At 34.3% G+C, this 19,154-nt stretch overlaps 1 protein-coding gene across 2 annotated transcripts in view; it reads right to left on the minus strand.

Moving 5' to 3' along the window:
- The window catches only part of LOC138713746 (serine/threonine-protein kinase meng-po), a 126,276-nt gene extending 111,165 nt beyond the window's left edge, over window positions 1-15,111 (minus strand). The window contains exons 1-2 of one of the 2 annotated variants that reach the window (XM_069846119.1): window positions 14,880-15,111; window positions 14,556-14,727 (exon numbers count right to left, since the gene is read on the minus strand). The gene's annotated coding sequence lies outside the window, so the exon portion shown is untranslated. Of the gene's footprint in view, window positions 1-14,555 lie in introns of both variants that reach the window. The other variant, XM_069846118.1, reaches the window with a different exon arrangement.
- Window positions 15,112-19,154: the final 4,043 nt, after the last annotated feature.

The following is a 19,154-nucleotide window of genomic DNA, read 5'->3' on the forward strand; positions in this document are numbered from 1 at the left end:
TTCTTTTTTATAAACTTTAGAGATTTTTCTAGGATAAATATAAATATTCGTTGTCTTAAGTGGAGTCGTGTTTTTCTAAATACAGTAATATATATATTTTTTATTTTCATTTATCTATGACAATAATACAAAAGAGAGCGTTGGCCGACATTTTCAAGCATACAAATCGTCCTCATGCAACGAAAGCAAGTGATACAAATGAGCTACAACAAAATACAAAAACATTTCACTCTTTCTTTACATTTAGATCTGTTTTTGTACCATACATCGCACTCGGAAGTGATATTCTTGGCAAAGAAACCCAAGTCTACTTTTAAGTAACAGAGTCGCCATAAATTAATGAAATTATTACGAGAATTTCCACCGCACTTGTAAACACAGCAATTGTTCAAAAGTTGATAATAATTTTCTACATTACAAATGAAAAGAATTTCCTACAAACTTACAGAAATGACAGATCATATTTCTGAAGAAGAGGATTGGGATGTTTAACATCTATACAAATAATAAATCTGTAGCCAAAATGTTTCTGGTAATTTTCGATTTTCCAAAAATAATTGGTGTTAACATATATAATTAACCATCCTGAAACCGAAAATAGCTTTTTTTTAATTTTTGTTTGTATGTCTGTCTGGATGTTTGTTACCTTTTCACGCGATAATGGCTGAACGGATTTATATGAAAATTGGAATATAAATTAAGTTCGTTGTAACTTAGATTTTAGGCTATATGGCATTCAAAATATTTTATTTAAAACGGGGGTTATAAGGGGGCTTGAATTAAATAAATCGAAATATCTCCCTTATTATTAATTCTCATGAAAAATGTTACATATCAAAAGTTTCTTTAAAAATAATTTTCGATAAGTTTTATTCTATACAAAATTTTGTTAGGACTGATATTTAATGAGATAAATGAGTTTTAAAATTACAATAACAACGCCATCTAAAGCGCTGTACTGAAATAAAAACAAATGACTTCGTATATAAGGGGCCTTGGACAACAACAATTGAAAGCTATTAAACATAGCCTACAGAGAATGATTCTGTGTTTGTATGAAGTAATATCGGAAGCTAATTAATTGTTTAATTATTATTTCACCATTGGAAAGTGTAGTTTCTCTAGATGGACATAATTCTACAATGTTATTACAGTAATTTCTGAAACATATAGCAAGTAATATAAAGTATACACATTAAAACTAAATGATATGTCAATCTTCATTAAACTATGGTTGCATGTAATAACAATTAAGAAACATGTTAAAGGAATTGTCATTGCACCAAATGATTGCTCTCTGGACCAAAATGACCGCATTTTAATTATTTAAATACAATTTCCCTAAATTAATATTCGACTACAGACCAACTGGTAAAGGAAACATAGGTAAACCCAGGAAAAGATGGCTTCAACAATTTTAAAATTTATATACTTCATGAGACCGGAACGAGCCAAACAAGGTTAAACCATGCGGCTGATGATGATGATGATGATGATGATGATGATGATGATGATGATGATGATGATGATGATGGTGGAATTAAGTAACATATTAAACGATTTATCCTTCTATCAAACACGAATGTTGCCTGGATCAAATGTCCTATTTTAATTATATAATTATTTTATATTTATTTCTAACAGGTGCAGCGGAGCGCACGGGTACGGCTAGTAAACCAATAATTCTCCACTTTTCCATCCTTATATTTGATATTTGATATTTGATATTTATTTGTCAATCAACTTTACAATTCATAGTTATGGTGGACCTTCACATTTCTGTTTTTCGATCCACCATCCCTTTAATACATACAACTCTTTTCTATTGATGTATTCTTTGCCGAGAACTTCTTGAATATACTTTCTAATGTTCTGTTATGACTGAATTGCTATATGTCCTTCCCCCTCTATCCTCTTCTATTCTCTCCCTCTTACCTAGGCTGTCTCCCTTCCATTTCTCGCTCACCTATTAGATATTGCATATTCCTTCCTTAATAATTTGCGTTATTTATTTATTTTCTTCTCTACTCTCGAATCCTGCCTACTCTTAATCATTGTTTTCCCGCTATTTTCTCCTACACTACTTTCTGACTTTTCCGTTTACTCTTATTTACAACACTTTTTTTTTGTTCTATCCTCTGTTTATTTACATATTTATCACTTTCTTTTCGCTTCACTCCTAAATTTCCTATTTTATTACCTCTTTCCATATATTTATTCCATCCTTATATAAACAAAATGAAATATGTGTGTTGAAATCTTAATCCTGATGTTTACTGAAGGATAGTAAATTGGATACAAGAAGACATATTGATATAAGGTGAAGTTAAACAGGTTACGCATTGCTTTTGAGCTTCTTTATTTAATGTTCTCGTTCAATTTCCAATAGTCTATGCTTATACAACAGAAACAATAGGAAATGTTACGTGTACCTTTACGTAAGTTTACGTTATACCAGGCATGTCAAAACCCTGCACATTTTGCAGTCGCGCACATTGTGCACTTGTCTCTGTGCGATGTGCAGTTCCTATTCTCCTACCTGGAGGGAGTGAATCGGCTTGGAGGGGAACGCGACAGGGCTGTACAATACCTATAGTAGCAGAACAGCTTTGGTTTCAGTAACACAGATCAGTACGGGTGTGCTCATTGAGCTGTGATTGTGAATGCGTTATGAAAATAAAGTGAGGAGTCCACAGATATAACGAAGAAGAGAAATCACGGAACATATAACGTAACTGTTATGATGTTTTCCTCAGCCAACAGTAATTATTTTAAAATGAAAGGCTTTCATCATATCATGTGGACCTAATAGTGATATGAGAATTTAAATCAGATTAGTAAAGTTCACAAAATATTATATTCGCCTGCTCTTATTTCTTAATTAGTACTCTCACGGCAAAACAAACATGACAATGATGTTGTTTTGGAGTCTGTACTAACACAGCCATCAATGGTTAGACGACTTACAACTTTTATTTGATAAGCTGATAAGTGATGAGAATATTGAGTGAAGAATACATGTGAGGGTCTTGAGGTTGTAAGGGAAGGAAGAAAGCAAATATTTGAAGAAATGATGGGGATTGTAAGATGAAATGGAAAATGTAGGGATTACATTAGGAAAGTTGAGATGAACAAGGGAATCCCGAGAAAATTCACTGCATCCACTCGACTACCAAGAACGACAGTGAGATATATTTATTTTAAATGTGTTACTTTCTCCCCTCTCCAAACCAGAAAATTTGAAGCTGAGTGAAGCAATCGACGTCAAATTAAAAAATACATGTTGAGGATGATCGGAGACAACGAATTACAAGTCCTGGCCTCATATTATAATTATTAACAATGGTATGGTGTGGTTAATATGATCCGTCCTACCTCACTTCAAGCGTTTGGTGTGACAAGTGGCCCATAAGGAAGTGGTGGCTAAGAGAATTATTTCTGGAATTTTACTGATGCATTTACTTCTTCCAGAAAAGCAATTAATTACTCGCAAAGGCGGCAGAAGCAGTGAAAGTTTTCTAGGAACTATTTCCAATATTAGAACCCTTAGCAATGCTATTTCGAGAATTAACAGCAGCAGAACGGAAGTTTAATGATCTACTGAACTTTTAGATAGAGCACTTGCACTTCAATTAGTTTTTCTATGAACACAAGCTGGATTTTACCGACGTAGCCTATATTATGTTGTAATATTAGGCTACATAGTCTACCTAATATTTTCTTATGCCAAAGATATTATCTTCGTTACTCCCCTATTCTTAGTATTTTATCTTTAATTATCCATGTTAACGTTAGGTTTTTAATTAATTTTGTTAAATGACATAATGTTATCTTTCCCGCTATTTTATGTTATCTTCCTCCATAATATTAAATTCCAATATTTATATTGTCATTCACTTTATATTTACAGTATTGAACAATATGTTGTGTTACTCGTATGTTCTATGTTCAATGCTGCGTTTTATAATGTACAAGAAGTAAAATAAAATCGAAGTTACACAAACAAGAATATCACAAACATAAGGTCACTGCGATATTTAAACACTTCTTACCATATACTGCAATGTAAATTTGAAAGTACTGTTGTTTACTTGACAAATTAAGTGTAGCAAAACGTCAATTTCCAAACCGATGTTGAAATTAGAAACAAAGCACACTTACCAACACTCTTAATCGCATTCATCTCTGTGTAGAATTCGACACAAGACTTTATTTATTTATTTGTTTATTTATTTATTTATTTATTTATTTATTTATTTATTTATTTACATATTTATTTATTTGTTTGTTTTCCTACCTACTACCTACCTTTTTATCTACCTACCTATCTACCTGTCTGTCTGTCCGTCCGCCCATCCGTCTATCTATCTATCTATCTATCTATCTATCTATCTATCTATCTATCTATCTATCTATCTATCTATCTATCTATCTATCTATCTATCTATCTATCTGTCTGTCTGTCTGTCTGTCTGTCTGTCTGTCTGTCTGTCTGTCTGTCTGTCTGTCTGTCTGTCTGTCTGCCTGCCTGCCTGCCTGCCTGCCTGCCTGCCTGCCTGCCTGCCTGCCTGCCTGCCTGCCTGCCTGCCTGCCTGTCTGTCTGTCTGTCTATCTACCTACCTACCTACCTACCTACCTATCTATCTATCTAATTTATTTATCAATTTATTTATTTATTTATTTATTTATTTATTTATTTATTTATTTATTTATTTATTCATATTTATATGTTATGCTACTCTAAGGGTAGGGTACCTATTTTTTAACAAATCAATAACATATCGTGCCAGCAACGTGTAGGCTATCAAACAGACCGCGAAAAGTGTGTAGCTTCTGAGTATCACAAAATTGTTATTTAATTTAAATTTTAGACACACACAGTTTTTATATGGCGACTGAGGCGTTAAAAGTTTGCAGAATGGTAAGTGAAGCGACATTATCCCAAGAAACCCCCTGTCGTCATCGTCTTTGTCTGTCACAAATTTCACCATATAGATGCAATGACATTTGTGAAATAAACAAAGGATATGCGATTTTTTTTTCTCCGAGTTGTGAGGTTTCGATTTTTCCTAGGTTTATCACCCCTGTTATGCTACTCTATGGCCACATTATATAGGATCAACTTATGACGATGAAGACTGTATATGCATATTCATTTTACATGTCTTTAAAAATAATGTTTTCTTTCAATTTTATTCTCTTCTGTAGTGATATAATGTACATTATACTATATCTATGCGTATGTAAAATGTATATTACTTTCAATAATGAAACACTGCCTTTATAAACTAGTTATTTTTAACATATAATCTATTCAGGGTTTGGCGTATTTCTGCATTTCCTTTGGGAAAGATGTCATAAACAGTATATTTTAATATGCTATATTATTACAGTTCGTCATATCAACTTATCCACTCTAGCACATTTGACACATAGTCTACAAAATATCAATCGTGCTTTTCTGGCGGTCATGTCTTCTTTAATGTTGCATAATGTATAAATATAAATGTTTAAATGTAAACGATTCTGAATACAAAAATTCGTCTCCACCTTTACAGCATACATTTTTGTACAAATCAAGATTTCAGGTATAACTCCCTGTACTGTAAAGTTGATTTGAATAATTTCGAGGGAAAAATTGTTCCGGAGCCGGGTATCGAACCCGGGACATTTGGTTTAACGTACCAACGCTCTACCACTGAGCTACCCGGGAACTCTAACCGACACCGATCCAATTTTTCCCTCTATATCCACAGACCTCAAAGTGGGCTGACAACCGTCAAGCAACCAACTTCGAGTGCACACTAACTCCGTGTGACTTAAATTGTGGTTTTCTGTTAACGAACAGTGACGTGTATTATGCAAATCAAGATTTCAGGTATAACTCCCTGTAAAGTTGATTTGAATAATTTCGAGGGAAAATTGTTCCGGAGCCGGGTATCGAACCCGGGACCTTTGGTTTAACGTACCAACGCTCTACCACTGAGCTACCCGGGAACTCTAACCGACACCGATCCAATTTTTCCCTCTATATCCACAGACCTCAAAGTGGGCTGACAACCGTCAAGCAACCAACTTCGAGTGCACACTAACTCCGTGTGACTTAAATTGTGGTTTTCTGTTAACGAACAGTGACGTGTATTATGCAAATCAAGATTTCAGGTATAACTCCCTGTAAAGTTGATTTGAATAATTTCGAGGGAAAAATTGTTCCGGAGCCGGGTATCGAACCCGGGACCTTTGGTTTAACGTACCAACGTTCTACCACTGAGCTACCCGGGAACTCTAACCGACACCGATCCAATTTTTCCCTCTATATCCACAGACCTCAAAGTGGACTGACAACCGTCAAGCAACCAACTTCGAGTGCACACTAACTCCGTGTGACTTAAATTGTGGTTTTCTGTTAACGAACAGTGACGTGTATTATGCAAATCAAGATTTCAGGTATAACTCCCTGTAAAGTTGATTTGAATAATTTCGAGGGAAAAATTGTTCCGGAGCCGGGTATCGAACCCGGGACCTTTGGTTTAACGTACCAACGCTCTACCACTGAGCTACCCGGGAACTCTAACCGACACCGATCCAATTTTTCCCTCTATATCCACAGACCTCAAAGTGGGCTGACATTTTTGTAATTATTATTGTTAATCACCCTTCACCCTTATCTTATTTTCTTCGTCCCTGTTTTTATTTAAATCAATAAGGTTCTGATATAAAATGTTCACATTTTCCTTACACAGATAACTGCTCTTGGTATCTTATAATCTAAATCTTAGTTATTGCTAATATTTATACCCGTGACAGGAGTTGCTTTAAAATAATACACATGAGTCATTCAATAATTAGTGGCAACAATGTTTATATGTGGCGCTATCAGCGGTAAATGATGCAAGCTGATAACAATGAGAAAGAAGAGCATCTGATGTGTGTTATCTGTGAGTTAGAAGACAATAATCTCATTTAGAATATATTTGTAGTGAGTTTAATTTGTAGACTCTTATCTATAGTCCTCTAAAATGTTTAGCAAATACGAACAAAGATGCTTAATTAAAATTCAGATTGCAAGAAACAAGAATGCTCGACAATGTCATACAGCATTACTGGAAGCTTGTGGTAGAGAGACTTCACCATATCGTACTGTGGCTAGGTGGGCACATGCATTTCGCAGCGGAAGGGAAGATGTTCATCAAAATCGTGGAGCTGGCAGACCGCAATTGACAAGAGTGATGATGTACATGTGAAAGCTGTAAGAGCACTGCTGGAAGAACACCGTTGTTGGACTTGTATTTAACTAGCAAGGGAAGTGGAATTGCTCCTGGTACGATTGTTCACATACTTAAGAAGAAGTTAAAGATGAGGAAAATCTGCGCTCGGTGGGTTCCACACAATCTTAACCCAGATATGTCTACTGTCCTATTAAAAGGACAGTTGTCAATGTTTCAAATTACCCTCTCTACAGTTAACGCATTTTCTTTTTCACAAGTGTCACTATTACTGGTCTTAATTAGAGGCTTGCCAGGTGTGTTAAGATTGGTAATTAGAGTTCCGGTCATCGTTGAGTTTGAGATGTGGACGTGAGAATTGTTCGTTTATTTCAGCAATGGCATCCGAGACGCAAATCGGATAAGAATGTTAAATAATTTTACAGTTCGGAATTATTTTACAAATTGTTGTAGATCAAATGACTCCTAATAAACATAAATATAACGTGAAACTACAATGCGTTCGAAATATCTATTCATTGCGACATAACAATGAGGAAAACTTATGTGTCCTTTTAAAAGGACAGTAGGCATATCCCCATATATTTTGAAATTGTTTCGCTTTTTCAATTTTAGTGGATTTTCCCTGCATGAAATGCTATCTACGTTTGAAAATTATGCTACGGGCGAAATTTCATCTCAAATACAGACATATCACTATAATTCAGCCTACAAATGCCACACAGAGTTCGTGTGCACTCAAAATTTGGTTTCTGGCGTCTTGTCAGCCCACTGAGGTGTGTGGATATGAAGGGAAAAGTTGAGATAGTGTCGGGTGTAGTTGCTGTGTAGCTAGTCGGCAGAGCGTTGGTGCGCTAAGCCAAAGGTCCCGGGATCGATACCCGGCTACGGAACAATTTTTCTTTTGAAATTATTCAAGTCTGCTTCACAGAGAGGTATACCTGAAAACCAGATTTGTACAGCGAGATCTGTTTACAAGTGGAGGACTGGTGACGTTCTGGATGGAGGTATTGAACGAACATAAGTTTCTATTGTTTTTCATTTATTACTTTTGGAAGAGGTCTTATTTTCTATCTAATTGTCATTGTCATAACACTGTAGATTTTAGGAAATGAATTGTAACCTATCTTTCGACATTGCCACAGCAATTGCTTCATTATATGTATCGTCACTTCTCTCCCAATATAACCTCCTCCCCGAAACTTCAACACTCTTTTCGCCTATTACTTATTTTTACGTATCAATAGCAATACGGTACTTAATATTCAATGACGAAAGCATTCAAGAGTTAAAACGAATTTAGCACAATGCATCATTCTTCAGAATAATATTAGTAGTAATAATAAAGAAACTATAATAAAATAACAACGTAATAATAATAATAATAATAATAATAATAATAATAACAATAATTGTAAATTAAAACAATTACATTGTTTCCTTTCATGTAAGCATAGTATACAATTATTCCTCAAAATGTATGCTCATATGCCTACTGTCCTTTTAAAAGGACACCTGTTTCTAGCTCAACCAGTTACAACTAGAATGTTTCGACACCATACAAATATTTCAGTTATATACTGCATTAAATGAGATTTGAAAAATACACAAAAATTGCAAAAAAAAAAAATATATATATATATATATATATATATATATATATATATATATATTTCAGACATATCTGGGTTAAAGAGGAAAACATGTGGCAGATAATAGAAACAGCGAGATTGCATTTAGAACGCTATGGACGTGAAGGCGAGCGTTTTCTTCGACGTATCATAACTTTAGATGAAACCTGGGTTCGATGTTAGCAACCAAAATTGAAAAGACAATCAAATGAGTGGTGATACAACGGCCAAAAAAGTATCGGCAAGAACAGGATCCACTTAAAATCATGTTCATTGTTGCTTATGATTTTGACGGTGTCCTTGTCACTCATTCTGTTCCTGCGGGAAATCATGTGAATGGTGCATATTACAGTTACTTTCTGGAACATCATTTACGACCAGTTGTGCACCGTAAACGTCCAAATCTCCTGAATTCTCATCCTATTGTGCTACATGATGGTGCTCGCTCTCACACAGCTGCTTCTATGGTTAATTTACTTCGCGATGGAACTGGGAAATTCTGGAGCGTCTTCCATACTCCCCAGATATGAGCCCATATGATTTTTACCTTTTTCCGAAAATGAAATTACCACTTAGAGGAGTTTGCTTTAGAACCGGTCAGGCAATTATAGGAAGAGAGCAGTCTGTTCGAAGATTAGTACAACAAGACGCTGTGGATGGCATCCGTCGTCTCCCTGAGGTGGGGAGGCGGGTTATTTATGTTGAAGGAGATTATAAGAATAAGAGTTACGTAGAAAAACGCATAGAAGATTGATTTGAATTTGAAAATATGTTTATAATAATTGTTACGACTACAATAAATGAATATACGAGTATGTCTTAGTGAAAGCACAAAATTTTGTGACAATTGTTGATAACTCTTAACTGTTTTCGGATATATCTTTTTAATACATTTCCTTCCATCATTGATATTGATATTGCTTTCTGTTACACATAAAATGCGACACTTCTACCATTTTCAAAGAATTTGGCGCTCTAAGACAAAATTACTTGTTGTTCTGTGTGGTTTTATCGTAGGCGACAGGTTTCCCACCAGCATCCAGTCGGAAAATTCCACTGAAACTTTTAGTGCTTCTGGTGGCCAATGAAACAACGGCCTGGACAGTCTTACCACCAGAAACTCCTATGTTAGTTTCACTCGCTACGCGTATACAAAGACGCGTAACTATGAAACGTTGATAGCTACAAGGTTGGCATTACGTACAGTACATACAGATGATGGATAAATAACAAATATTTATGGAATATTCTCATATGTTTATATTTATTTATTTTATTTATTTATTTTATTTATTTATTTAATCTGACAGGATTAAAGCCATAAGGCCTTCTCTTCCATCCGACCAGATAGCACATATAAATACAAAAAAGAAATAATACAGACGCTGGTGAAAATAATACAAATTAAATTAAAGCCCTATAGAGGGTCAACAGGGTCGAAAGAACACTATAGAGCTCTCATCGAGCTAATACAAGAAAAAAAAAGAAGGAAAAACAGAGATAGCAATGATGATAGTGATAACTGATAACTGATGATGATAATAATAATAATAATAATAATAATAATAATAATAATAATAATAAATACATTACATATTAATTGCCAATTTTACAACAGCATAGTTACAATATTTACTATATGTCATGGGTTAAGCCGAAGTTGCGCAACCTGACAGGTGTTCAACAAGCAATTCCACGAACTAGAATGTGATTTTTTAATTTAAATTTGAATTTTGATATTGTCCGACAGTCTCTGACATAGTCAGGGAGAGAGTTCCAGAGGCGTGGAATAGATATGCTGAAAGATAATGAGTAGAATAGGCCTATATAACAGTTCATAATATTGTTGTCTGTGGCCCATAAACTGGTTCTCTATTTGTCTTTTTAATAGTACATATGTTTTAATGCATTATTATTACTTACTTACTTACAAATGGCTTTTAAGGAACCCGAAGGTTCATTGCTGCCCTCACATAATCCCGCCATCGGTCCCTATCCTGCGCAAGATTAATCCAGTCTCTATCATCATATCCCACCTCCCTCAAATCCATTTTAATATTATCCTCCCATCTACGTCTCGGTCTCCCTAAAGGTCTTTTTCTCTCCGGTCTCCCAACTAACACTCTATATGCATTTCTGGATTCGCCCATACGTGCTACATGCCCTGCCCATCTCAAACGTCTGGATTTTAAGTTCCTAATTATGTCAGGTGAAGAATACAATGCGTAATGCATTATTATTATTATTATTATTATTATTATTACTATTATTATTATTATTATTATTATTATTATTATTATTATTATTATTATTATTATTATTATTATTATTGATCCATCTTGAATCTTGCGTACACTATTTTTAACACTTAAATATATATGATTGATTAAATGGCAAACTTACTAGTGTTAATTATATAACTATATAACCACATATAGCCACATAAGCTTATGTAATTAACACTAGTAAGTTTGACATTTAATCAATCATTTGGATAATTGAATTTTATTCATAATTTATTTCATTCCGTTCATTAGACACACACAAATTTTGCAGCAAATTGTATAATTATTTATCCTAATTATTGTATGGATGTTACACGCAATCAGGAATTTCCTCAAATTTCCGGTCACTTTATTTAATTGGTTATTTAACAGGGTTGCCAACTATGCGGCTACTCGGCGTCGGTGAATTCGTGATAATAAAATGGTATTTTCGTGTCACGAGTCCGAAGATTCGTCACGTGATTACTTGGCATTCGCTTTACAGATGGGAAAAACCAAGCGGAATTCAAACCTAGGTCCTACGTCCTAGTGCAGCCTGGAAGCACGAGTCTCGCTCACTACCTTCTAAATCTCTAGACCGTGTTGGTAGAACGTTCTTTTCCGAAGTGCTATCGTAGTGTTAAAATATTAATGTGCCAATAGAAGTAGGTAATAAAAATTGATGGTGAGAAAGTGTTAATTTATTTTGTGCGAGATCGTGCGTATTTGCTTGGTTTCCGCACAAAACCAATCCGCGGAAAATCTAAAATTCCACATTCAGTATTCCCAACCTAACACACACAACAATTTCCCTCTTCTTACCGCTTAAGTGACATATTGATTTTACTGCTTTAGGCTTTTAACATATTATTTTTAGAAACGTTCAATATAGTAATAATTATAAATTGGAAACTTACCACTGCAATTTCACCTAAATTGCAGTGTTAATGATTGTTTTTAAATATTTGCAAAAATTAAGTAAACTCTACAACTCCACTAAAGTTACTGCATTCGTGATGCTAGTAACATTAAGGAAGCCGTGAAAAAATCAACAAGATTCCAGACTCATCATAGACTGGGGGAAAAAAGACAAGACGTATATCACGGCCTGCTGGAGTATAGTAAACACAGAAAACATTTTAAAGCAACAATGTTGAAGATAGATATTTATGTTTTGCAAATTTGCCGTCATTGAACAGAAACCAAGATGGAGATTTCATTGCAACTAATTATAAATTCCTCTTTCATGTATGTAATAAACAATCTTCGCACAAAATAATGTACAATACACGAGCGGTATGTTTTCTTTCAATTCTCGGAAATTAAAAAAGCTCAACTACGTTTCGCTTTTTCAAACTTTTCCTCGAACATGAAAACTTCAACATACCGCTCTTGTAACGCATATTACTATTATGATGACTGAATTTCGTAATCAGTGGCGTCAGTTTAATATTTTCACTTTTTACTTGTAACGTTTGTATTACAGTCGTAAAAATCTGGATTTTTATATTTTCATTATGGTCAAGTTTTGTTTGATTTGAACGTTTATACAATATTGTACTAAACAGTACCTCCATTTTCAAGCTAATTTACTATAACGACTCTAATTCAGTAAAATTTAGTCGTATCATAAATTTTATTATCTCGCTCCAAGTAGTGTTCGTGATTGTGTCAACTTTTCCACGAGTTAATAATCCAGTAGGGGTTATGTGACAATTGTAATTTGTGTCACAATTTTGTTGCTTTTCTATCGTTGAAACAAACGTCACAGCACGAAACAATAAGCTAAGTATCTACTCCTATTACAAAAATTAATCGAAGAGAAAAATAAAATTAAAACATTGTTTCTTATAAAGTTACGAAAGTTATTCCATTTGGCTGTTTTATACAAGAGAAAAAATTCGAAGTAGTTGTTGCAAAATAGATTTAGGCGTGATTTACAACAAGATTTATTTTTTCTCGTGTCATCTTACAGCTGTAACTACCACAAATTTCGTACGATATTTTGTAGACTTTATTACAGTTTGTTTTCTTTCTGCGTGTCTTCTCTCTCTCTCTTTCTGAACGTAACAAGAAAAATGAGGATAAAATAGATCTGTTCTGTCTAATCTTGACGAAAGACGTATGGCAGAACAGAGGAAGAACGACTATAAATAAATTAGATGTTTATGAAATAGGACATGGTTTCTTTGTACAGGGACATCATTTTATTTTTACTTCAATTGTTATTGTACCTGAGTTTTTTAATGTACTTCACTCTTACTCCTTCTACTAGCAAACTTCCACACACAACCAAAGCCGCAAATGCTGTTAAAGTTGTCTTAAGGTCATAGTAATCAGTACAGAGTGAGTGAGTATAGTATGTTCCAGAAATATGATTACATTTTTCAGTGAAGAAAGAGCATTCATTCAATATTGAATCATATTTTCGCACAGGTACTGTGCGTCCGTTTAGTTACGTCGCATCTCGGTTTCCCCCACCCGTTTCTGCTGACTCCTCTGTAAAGGCTAGTGGCTGAGCTGTCTTAATTCTTTTCTAGAAACATTTGCTGTTAGGAATTGGACTTCTACGTAATATTATACAAATATAAAAAGGGCCTCGTTAAGTAAGTAATTGTCACGTGATTTCCCCCTTCCTAAGACCCTCATACATAACCACATGGACGAACAGTAGATAGCATCTCTGAGTAAATTAATCTATGCGGATCGGGCAGAAGTAAAGATTGATTTGACAGTAAGTAACGTACACTGTTATAGAGTAGGTACAGAATTATTTCAACAGGCGCAGGATTATGACTCCCCCATGTCGCCTGATTTGAGTGCTTTGCATTATTTCTTTGGGGTTACTGTGAAACAGTTGTGTTTACTAAACATCCTACAAGAATTAAATAATTACATTCAAGAAACCACACGTTCAATTTCAGAAGATATGCTTGAAAACATTTTTGATAATATGCACAAAAGAACTGAAGCCTGTATCGAAATGAACGACCACCATTTTCAATAATTTGTTTAAATATCCATATTTTGATTTTATTTTTTAAATTTAAATGCACTGTAAATATTGTATGCTAATGTGCTGTAGGCAGTGAACTATAAATTGCATAATAAATACGTCCAATTGGACAGTTCAGTTAGTGAGTAAAAACACTTACTGTTAAAACTATACTGTATTTTGATTAAATAAAGACCTGGCGAAAATGATCAAACTCAAAATCGTAACATTTCCTAGTTTACGTAAATGTATGCACTACATTTCTTCCCTCCTATACCTAGTAAAGTTATTTTTATTGTATTTTACACTAGTGTCGTCAAACTTCGGTCGTGGAAGGGGATAGCAAACAGTGTTTCCGGTTTTTAATCGTTAATCCAAAGGTATAGGCAGGTTAATATTGGAAATGTTAGTAAAAACAAAATGATGTTTCTGTACTTACCTGTAATTATCAGAGAATGGTACAGATTGATCGGGAGCTCGACACAGCTGTGTCCTTGCCTATTTATAAATGCTCACGTCTGAAAAGTACAGATTCTTAGTGCCTGGTTTGGAAGAACTCACTGTTGAGAACGGACACTCACCACACCTGAGACACAGACTGTCACACAACACTAAAAAATATCGATTATTTATTCTCACCAAATATATAAAGTAATAAACACGTGTTAAGTTTATTTAAAATCGTGGCTTATAGATTTTATTCTTTAAAATAAAAAGAAAACAACACATCGCGTCTTCCCTACTTAAGGAATTATGTTTGTACCCCGCGTAAAGACGGTCACTGCACTCTCTTGTACCACTTGATTGAACATGCACACATGTTGCCGGTTAGAAGAGGTGTCTACATTCACATTCTGCCCGTGTGCTAGAAAGCGTCGTGTTTTAGTGGACGCATTCTCCGCTGTGGGGGGCTTTGCTTCGCGACGCTTGTGTACTATACGGAAGGCTTGTCTAGACCGGGATGGAGGACTAACCCGGGGAAGGGGTTGGCCGGCGCTTTGGCCCCAAGCCATTCGTCTACTCCCGTGTATATATACATATCCCTCTCCGGGCTATTTCTGTCCACGAATCCCGCAGCCACCCGTAGTGTGTCCTGTAAGTTTTGACACCCGTACAAGCGTAAGGAAATGGTAATTACATGTAGGAAAGCACTTACTCAAATAGGAAATAAGAGCTTTCTTGCTTCCTCTCGTAAACTGGAGGTTAGCGAACTGTTTCAAGTGATTTCCTATATGGATTCTGGATGAACGCTTCATAGCAGCTTATAATAGTACATTATGCAACGAGCCTATAATGGTAGTAATTAAGACGCTCGTATGAAAATTATGAAACTCGCTTGCGCTCGTTTCATAAACATACTCGCGTCTTAAATTACCATTATAGTCAAGTTTCATACTAGTTTTTATGCTCGACCAAATTTCTAACTTGAAATTATTAATAAGTATTCATGTTATTCTCATCTGACTGAGGAGCGGAACTGACCTTGTGCAATACCTTTTAAATTGTGAGATGTGCGCAGACGCGAAAGTATTCATTTTTTCCGAGAAACAAATGTCGACATTGACTTTGATATAATCTACAGAGTAAAATAAACATTAATCTTGATATAACCTTGAAATTGAATTAGACATTGAAAAACGAGATGACAAATTGAATTTATTTGAATATTATTTACAATTAACCTAATTATTATAGTAACAGAACTAGTTGTCTTTCGATTGCATATCCGAGAATAATCGATACTTTCGCTTTCATATTGCTACAATGGTATTTTCTAATTGGTGGAACATCTGAACTTTAACGAATAGGTGTACTTTAATGAGGTCCATTAAAGGGCTGCTGACAGGTGTATAATTACTACATTTCGGCATGGTCGAGCATAAAAAAATGAATGGTCACCTAAACGCCAGCAATCTGCATAAATTAGGAAAATTTCTTTTTAGAGTTAAAATTAGATGGGAAGAGAAAGTCAAAGCTCTAACGGAGATGGAATTATAAATGTTGAGTAGTCACACGATAACAAACTACGAAGAGTATTCAATGAAGTTAACAGAATAATTCTTAAGAGATTGAGCATAAAAATGAAAAAGCTAAAGTAGGAGTTTTAAATACAAGAGCTATACTTATTACGAGTTGATTATTATTATTACTTACTTACTTACTGGCTTTTAAGGAATCCGGAGGTTCATTGCCGCCCTCACATAAGCCCGCCATTGATCCCTATCCTGAGCAAGATTAATCCAGTCTCTACCATCATATCCCACCTCCCTCAAATCCATTTTAATATTATCCTCCCATCTACGTCTCGGCCTCCCCAAAGGTCTTTTCCCCTCTGGCCTCCCAACTAACACTCTATATGCATTTCTGGATTCGCCCATACGTGCTACATGCCCTGCCCATCTCAAACGTCAGGATTTAATGTTCCTAATTATGTCAGGTGAAGGATGCAATGCATGCAGCTCTGCGTTGTGTAACTTTCTCCATTCTCCTGTAACTTCATCCCTCTTAGCCCCAAATATTTTCCTAAGAATCTTATTCTCAAAAACCCTCAATCTCTGTTCCTCTCTCAAAGTAAGAGTCCAAGTTTCACAGCCATACAGAATAACTGGTAATAACTGTTTTATAAATTCTAACTTTCAGATTTTTTGACAGCAGACTAGATGCAAAAGCTTCTCAACCCAATAAAAACAGGCATTTCCCATATTTATTCTGTGTTTAATTTCCTCTCGAGTGTCATTTATATTTGTTACTGTTGCTCCAAAATATTTGAATTTTTCCACCCCTTCGAAGGATAAATCTCCAATTTTTATATTTCCATTTCGTACAATATTCTGGTCACGAGACATAATCATATACTTTGTATTTTCGGGATTTACTTCCAAACCGATCGCTTTACTTGCTTCAAGTAAAATTTCCGTGTTTTCCCTAATCGTTTGTGGATTTTTCTCCTCACATATTCACGTCATCCGCATAGACAAGAAGCTGATGTATCCCGTTCAATTCCAAACCCTCTGTGTTATCCTGAACTTTCCTAATGGCATATTCTAGAGCGAAGTTAAAAAGTAAAGGTGATAGTGCATCTCCCTGCTTTAGCCCGCAGTGAATTGGAAAAGTATCAGATAGAAACTGACCTATACGGACTCTGCTGTATGTTTCACTAAGACACATTTTAATTAATCGAACTAGTTTCTTGGAAATACCAAATTCAATAAGAATATTATATAAAACTTCTCTCTTAACCGAGTCATACGCCTTTTTGAAATCTATCAACAACTGATGTACTGTACCCTTATACTCCCATTTTTTCTCCAATATCTGTCGAATACAAAATATCTGATCAATAGTCGATCTATTACGCGTGAAAACACATTGATGATCCCCAATAACTTAATCTACATATGGAGTTAATCTTCTCAAAAGGATATTCGATAAAATTTTGTTATTATTATTATTATTATTATTACTATTATTGTAAACAGAGGATATTTATAGGTTCATTATGTATTAGTTTTTGTTATATTTGTATAGAGAGTGATGGCGGATGAAGAACTGGAATACATCTAATCCGCCATGACGTGAACAAAGATTGATGAAATGAATGAATGAATGAATGAATGAATGAATGAATGAATGAATGAATGAATGAATGAATGAATGAATGAATGAATGAATGAATGAATATGGATTCTGGATGAAATATTGTAACATACATACAAAATAGAAAAGAAAGTGTATGGAATGTATGAAAAACTATTTTCACGTTTATTATGAAGACGTCGGAAAACTATTTATATTATAATTTTTCAAGTATAAGAAGTAAAACTGTACACCGCTATGGAGTAGCACGTCTGACTGCGAAACTAGCGGACCCAGTTGCAAAGCCTGGTTGGGACAAGTTACCTGGTTGGGATTTTTTCCGGGTTTTCCCTCAACCCTGAAAATCATGAAAATTTTTCAAAATATTTTTGTTGGCAATTTTACTTCTTCAGAATGTATACTTTCGCACGCCAGATGGATTTAGTTCAATTATGATTACAAATATGTTTAATATTTTTTGAACTTTAGTCTGTAAAGACGGGCATTTAAAGAGCTTTTATCAAAGAATTCTTTTTTACAAATTTATTACAAATCTAGTAACTTTTTGTTCTAAAGTTGGCTCCCTGAAGTTACAAGATGAATGTAGTGGAGGAGAATTTTAATACATAAATGTTACCTAAATAATCATTTTACTTTCAAATCCATTTTTCCGTAAGTTTATTTTTTTAATTCAACACCAACTTTTTTATGCCAAATATTAGTAAATTTGGTTGACAATTTTACTGCAAGTATTTGTAAGGTAGCTGCATGTTTCTATGCACTTATTTTGTAAGAAATGCTGTTGGTTTATTTTATTAAAATTTTTATCATGAGTTATGGAAAAAAATAACATGTTCAAATTTTTGAAAAAAGTTCTGAAATTGAGTACATGAGTTATTTCATAAAATGAGTGCATGGAAATGTTTCTCTATGTCTTATGAATGTAACCAAAACAAAGAACGTTTAAACATTGAGATCTTTTACTAAAAACTTGGATTTGAAAATATTTCTAAAAAAATAAAAACAATAAATACAAAATTAAAAGTCAAAAACATTTGGGAGTTAAAAATTTGATTTCTGTTAGTCCTTTATATAATAGTAAACATCCTCTCAAAATTTGGTTGGAAAAAATGATTAGGAAAAAAGTTGTCATTTTTAGTGGAGTGTCTCCTTAAGAGCAAATGCTGGGTAACTTTCGGCACTGGACCCTGGACTCATCTCGCTGGCATTATCACTTTCACCTCACTCAAAGGCTATATAACCATAGCAGTTGATAAAATGTCGTAAAATGGCCAACTAAAAATAAATTTAAATAGAGGTAAAAAGAAATACTATTGTGATACAAAATATCGATAAAATTTCCATGGAAATATATATTTTCACTTTCCCTGGTATAAAAAAATTATTTTATCGTATCTTAATGTCGGTATTTCTGTCTGCCTGTATACAATTATTTGTTTTT

This window comes from Periplaneta americana, chromosome 14, assembly GCF_040183065.1.
Source record: "Periplaneta americana isolate PAMFEO1 chromosome 14, P.americana_PAMFEO1_priV1, whole genome shotgun sequence".
Classification (NCBI taxonomy): domain Eukaryota; kingdom Metazoa; phylum Arthropoda; class Insecta; order Blattodea; family Blattidae; genus Periplaneta; species Periplaneta americana.